Source organism: Marmota monax, unplaced genomic scaffold (genome assembly GCF_021218885.2).
Source record: "Marmota monax isolate L192 unplaced genomic scaffold, Marmota_monax_Labrador192_F-V1.1 WCK01_AAM20220418_F8-fsc00012, whole genome shotgun sequence".
In the NCBI taxonomy this organism is placed as follows: Eukaryota; Metazoa; Chordata; class Mammalia; order Rodentia; family Sciuridae; genus Marmota; species Marmota monax.
In genome coordinates this window covers 12,061,688-12,067,687 of record NW_026695227.1, presented here as the reverse complement: position 1 = coordinate 12,067,687, position 6,000 = coordinate 12,061,688, and the positions used below count along the sequence as shown (strand labels likewise).

The 6,000-nt window shown below is 45.0% G+C and overlaps 1 protein-coding gene across 15 annotated transcripts in view; it reads left to right on the top strand.

The window, feature by feature from the left end:
• Window positions 1-1,391: 1,391 nt before the first annotated feature.
• The window catches only part of Sox5 (SRY-box transcription factor 5), a 983,564-nt gene continuing 978,955 nt past the window's right edge, over window positions 1,392-6,000 (top strand). For 7 of the 15 annotated variants that reach the window (XM_058576211.1, XM_046435870.2, XM_046435871.2 and 4 more), the window contains exon 1: window positions 1,972-2,346. The gene's annotated coding sequence lies outside the window, so the exon portion shown is untranslated. Of the gene's footprint in view, window positions 1,517-1,596; window positions 1,848-1,971; window positions 2,347-6,000 lie in introns of those variants that run through there. The other 8 variants (XM_058576214.1, XM_058576205.1, XM_058576209.1 and 5 more) reach the window with 3 other exon arrangements.

Below are 6,000 nucleotides of genomic sequence, written 5' to 3'. Positions count from 1 at the left end.
CTGCTTATAAATTCTAGGCAGATGATAATTTAGAGTCCTCATGAAAGCCCTGAGCTTATTTGATTGTTCTCTTAATTATGGGGCTTTATACTATCAAATATTTGTGGAAGAGGAAGCTTTTCTTTGTGGGAGGGGATAATAACTGTGCTTACACTTTGAAATTTTTGCCTTGAGTTATTAAGATTTGCATTTCTCACTTTTGTTCCAGGGAAAGGTGTTTAGCCATTTTTAGAAATAGGTACCGAATAATCAATCGTCAAACACCCCAGAAAGTTTCCACCACAGACAAGTGCAAAATCTCAGGTATTAGCAAATCACTTCCAGAAACAAATCTACAAAAGGTGGAAAGGGAGAGAAAGGATGCATCACTTTCCTAGGTGAATATTGTATTGATATGTGTTGCGTGCATTAAGAAACTGTATTTGCTTGCTAACTGCTTTGTTGACATCAGCCAGAAAAAGTGGGAGAGAGATCGCGCATTGACTGGCAAGCCCTATGCCTCTCTCCCAAGCTCCTTCAGTGCTCTGCTCTTCCAGGCGCGTGAAGAATAAACAGAGTAGGGTCATTGATCTCCTGGTAGTGTTGTTGCACTCTGGGAAATACTGGGGGTGCCCAGGGACACAGCGCAGTCAGTGGATGCGCTTCTGAAGAAAATGACAGAGATGGGGGAAAGGGAACATGCAAATAGGCTTACAGCAAAAGGAGAGGAGGGTATCAAGGAGAAAAACGTGTTGCTCAAATTGGTTCTCTCAGTCCCTTTCTCCACCACCCTCTTAAACCCGCAGCATCTCCCTAAAACCCCCTCCTTGCCTTTTCCTGGACACCAGCTCTAAAAGATCACTGTCAGTAACCCCGCCCCACCCCACTCTGGCTTGAGATTTAATAGGATTTTTCCCCCCTGGCAAACCGGCAGCTGTTTTAAGTCAATGAAAGTGAGATTAGAAGAGATAAGCGCCAGAGCAGCGCGGGAGCTGTCAGAGCCCACACTTAAGTCAGCCCCACAGCTTCTGCTTAGGGCATTACCTACGGAGTTTCTTCTGATGGTGATGTAACTCAGGGTCCCTCTCTCGGCTTCACGCGCCAACCAAGTGTCGCAGCAAAAGCGTCGAAGCCCAGTGCCCAGTCTTATTTCACCCTAAATATCATTCCCTGGTTCTCGGGCATTGGGGTTTCTTTTCTTTTCCTTTTTCTGGCTTCACTCACACAAAATTCAAACCAGTTCAACCACCCGGGAGGCAGAGATGAGAGAGCCTCCAAACTTTTCTCCCCCCACCCCCGCCAGGAGTAGGTGGGTGCGAAGTGGCGGCGAAGGTTGCTGGGACTCGCCGCTCAGAGCCGGGCTCGGGTAGGCAGTGGTCGCTTTAAAAACCGAACCTCTGGCTGCTCCAGCCTTCGCGCTGGGCAGGCGGCGGCTCGCCTCCCGGAAGGTTCCGCGGACACCCGCAGACCCCCACGCGCGCCCTCTCTGCCAGCCTTACTGTTTGCAAACGGGGGTGGGGGCCCAGGAGGGGCCCAGGTAATGGTGGTAGGGCAGCGGGTGAGGTTCGGGCGCGGGGAAGAAGTTGACAAAGGGGACTTGACTCAACATGAATGCGTATTTATAGATGCGAGCTCCATCGAGATCTGGAGATATCCTACTCTCCTCGTCTCCTTCCTCTCCTGCCATTTCGTTTTATCGCTCCTTTAAGTGGAGGGCAGATTAAAAAAAAAAAAAATTCCTGCACGGTGTGGGTAATCGCCGCGTTATTTACAATCTAGTTACTCTGCAGCAGACCGGGAAGAAAACTCTGGGGCTCCTTCCTTTCGGATGGATAGAGGGCGGCCGGGCGGCGAGCTGCTGGAAGGAGGTCAGGGTGGGCTTGTGCGAGCTCGGGGGCGACCTGGAGGGAGAGGGAGCCCCCGGCGCCGCCCCCGCGCTCGCCCCCGCCCCGCCGCACCCCCCGGGGCGGGCGCCGGGCCGCGGTGACCGCCGGCTGGTGCGCTGCCCTCGCCTCCCCCATTGTTCCTACTGTCTTTTTGCCTTTTGTTATTTGCACTCGCATTGTGTTGTTTGTCTCTGAAGCCGCCTCATGACCAGCAAAGGGATTTCACCTCGTCCTTGAGAGCAACACTAGGAGCGCGAGCGTGCGAGAGCCGAGGGGGGGGGGTGAGAGAGAGGGACACGCGCGCGCACACACACACACACCAACACACGCGCACACACCGACACACACACACATACACACACACAGAGTGAAAAAGGCGAGCCACCAAAACCCATCTCCAGTCTCCTCCCGGGGGCCCCCAGCCCGCCACTGTGCCACTTTGCATCCCACGCCAGAGGAGACATTAACGAGACCGGGTAAGGTGCGTGAATCGCAGCGTTTTAACTTTGTTGTTCGTCCCGATGTTGTTGTGGGCAGCTCTCCAAGGCGCAGAGCTCCCCTCTGCCGCTCGTCGTGCCCGCCACTCAGCACTCGTTCCCGGCTCCAGCTGGAGAGCCGGCGGAGGAGGGAGGGGGCCGCCACCGGAGTTTCCTCAAGTACAGAGGGAGGGGGACTGGGCTGGGGGTGAAGGAGAGGCGGGAGGCGGCTCGAGACTTGAAGTGGCCCTGTCATCCTCGGGGGGTGGCTGTCCGGGGGACCCTGGAGTGTGGGCTTGGACCCAGACCAGGAAACGGGATAACTTTATCTTTTTTTGTTGGGAAGCCTGCGTACTGTTGCCGGTATTGTTTTGTAAGTGGTGGTGGTGGAGGTTAGGGGAGCTGAGGGCAGGAGTGCAGGGAAAACCCGAAGCATCTCTGGGCATCTCAGCTAACGCCAAGGGACAGACCCCAAAAGTCGGACAAAACCCTTGCCCTTTCTAAAATATAAACGCGACCCCTAACCCACCCCACAACCTTAATAATGCCCCTTTTCATCTTTTTGTTTCGCTTTCTGCAATCCTTCTCCCTACCCTCTCTCCTCCCTCTCATCCGGAATTTCGGAAACTAGTCTCATCCTTCTGGATTCTAGGGATTTCAGAGACCGGAAGCTTTAATTCTGATTGCAACTACTTTTCCCCCTTCCTCACTCCGTGAACAAAGTATATACCACTCACGTGCTGTGTCACTTTAAGCGCGTTTGGGAAACCTCGCTTGCACTTTGGGGCTACAGTAAGAAGCAAGGAAAAGAGGTTGTAAGAGTTGAAATCAGATTGGATTTGGAAATGTTTGCTTATTAAAGCAGCAGTTTGTTGAGCATCGATCTGCTGGCGTCAGATGCACAAGAAACACTGTTTACATATTTTAATAGTAATTTTCTTTACACTTTGCAAAGCGAATATATTAATAAATAGATCGGCCCTGGTAAATATCCAGAAATCTTGGTCTGTGACTCTATTCAGAATGCGAGGGTTGTGTACTTATTTCTATCTCTTCCCTTCTCTGCTGAAGCAGGTCAGAATGAGGAATTCTGTGAATAAGCAGAGCCACACTGGGTGCCAGCCAGCCCAGGTACTCTGGGTGGCAGTCAACTGTACTTCTTCAGAAACTTGAGAGATTTGTTCTAACCCAGTTCAGATACTCACAATATCCAGATATCCAAAGGAGTTTGTCAAGAAAGGCACTAGGAAATTTCCCCAGGGAATGCCTTGAGCTCAGCACAGTTCTTCAGTCAAGGGCAAGACCAAGGGAAATCTGTGGGATTTTGGGTAATAAGTGTGGGAACCTGCAAAGAGACTAGACAGAGTGATTTGTTTGCTTGCTGTTCATAAATAATGACCCCTGATATCCTTAACACACACACACACACACACACACACACACACACGCACATGCTGGAGGGTTAGGCAATGAGCATTTCAATCAGAAAAAGCAGGAGAGTTTTTGATCAGTATTGCAGGAGAGAGGCTGCATGGCCAAGAGTGATTAGGTTAAGGCCCAGATGGTTTTAAAGTGTATAGAAATAGTTTTTAAGTTTGACTTTTATAGCGTTTAAAAGGAGGATGATTTCAGAGTTTTTTCAGAACTGCTAAATTTTGATCTGTCTAATTTTAAAGGAATTCAGCAATATGTGAATCACTAGTGGTTCAGATAGGGAAGGAATCTGGTTTCAAATGCAGATACATGGGCAAAGTTTCTAGGGGTGATTCTGCCTGATTCAAATATAGCTCTAAGGCCAAAGCCTTGATAAATTCAGCCATGATGATTTAAAATCATATGTAGTTACACTGAAAGTTCTCTTAGGCATTGTACAAAGTTCTACTGCAAATTATGCCATAAACTGTTTATTCCTTAGAACTAGAAGAGATAACAATCATAGACATCACTTAAAACTGATGCAATACAGCCTTAAATCCTTAAACTGGTAGGGATTGCTTTTATTTGCCTAAAAGGTAGATCTTTCATCACACGAGTTGTTTAAAAACATTTAATTGTGGGGGTGGGAAGGGATGTGCATAATTATTTAGTTATTTGTGTTAATTATATAGTAGCATACTGCTTGAAATCTCCCCCCCCCCCATTTCCAGTGGTCTTCTTTTCTAATGTTATACAGGAACAATCAACAGTTTTTGCTTGCTTTTAGGTTTTAAATTTTTACTTTTTGTAGCCTTTTTGAATAAATAGTATTGATCCAAGCAGACAGACTTTAAAACATAAACTCTTAATATAGGAAAGAACTTTCAATTCTTAATACAGAAAGCCTGTATTAGTTTTGTTGTTAAACTCATGTAGTTCTGTTGAATGACACGTTCAGGATTCAAAAGTGCCAAACTTGTTTGGTAAATAGCCAGGCATTTGAGGTCCAGTGGTTATTTCAAGATAGCTTAGTTCGATACATGTTAACACATCCTGTTCAGACTGACACATGATTTTGTAAAAGAAAAAAACTATATAAAGATGCTATCTTTGGAGTGTATGGAGTAAATAGTAAATAACAAAAGAGTGAAGCTAGTACTCAGGTATGATGGCTTCTTACTTTGTTTTGGTTTTTGTTCTTGGGGATAAGACATGAGTAATTAAGCCTAAATTTTCAAATTTTCCTTTTCTAGTCACAGGAATGAATTTGACTGTTGAAGACTGTTTTTTTTATAAAGTGAATTAAAAATATGATGTTTACAGGAATGCACTATGTTCTAGAAAAAGCTCTCATCTTTTACTGAGTGATAAGCAATCATGGCTTTGAAGGTATGTTAAGATTACATGGAAAAGTAAAACTTGCAGGACAAAACCTGTCGTTCGTAGTTTCTTAAAATAATCGAGATTTAAAGAAAGTGGAGAGTTCTAATGTTGATGACTGTCATGTTTCCTGCAGTATAATTGTTGAATAAGATTGATTAGCATAACCCAGATGATTCACCTAATACTCCATCAACTCCAGTGGTAGAAAATGTTATAATTAGAGTTTGAGAGTAACCTGGAAACTTCTTTGTCCAGCTCTGAAGTCAAATGCATTTCCTCACATACTTGTGACAAATTTTTAGTCTGAAAAATGTAGATTTATTTCAAAGGCAAAGAAAGTGCTTGGCTGTTTCAAATAAAGTATATCCTGAAATTAGATTTGTAGATAGTTAATAAAATAAAGGTCCAATTTTGTTCCAAACATTGCTCTAAAACACCCATTTGTAAATTGTCTACATTTGGATTTCATATGTTAATGATTTGGGATCTGAAACTTATTTCAGAAAGGCATTTTGGTTTATCTTTAAAAACACCACACAAAACTGTCTAAACAACTCTGTAAATAAACTGTTCCAAATGCCTCAATTTGATGAATGAATTAAAGAATTATGGTTCTTAATCCAATTAAATCAGTCCTGCAATTCCATTTTTCCTTTGGGGGTCCTGGGGGATTGGAATAGTAAAGGCTTCTCAAATGTGAGTGGGGTCTTTGTTATTTACTTTCCATGTAAGATGTACCATAAATGACCACTCAAGCCTTACACTTATGAGAAGGATTTTAGATGTGGAGAAGTATGTAATTTGATGATCTTCAGTTAACCAAGAGTTTACTTGCATGAAAAGTTGCTGTTAGTGGCAGC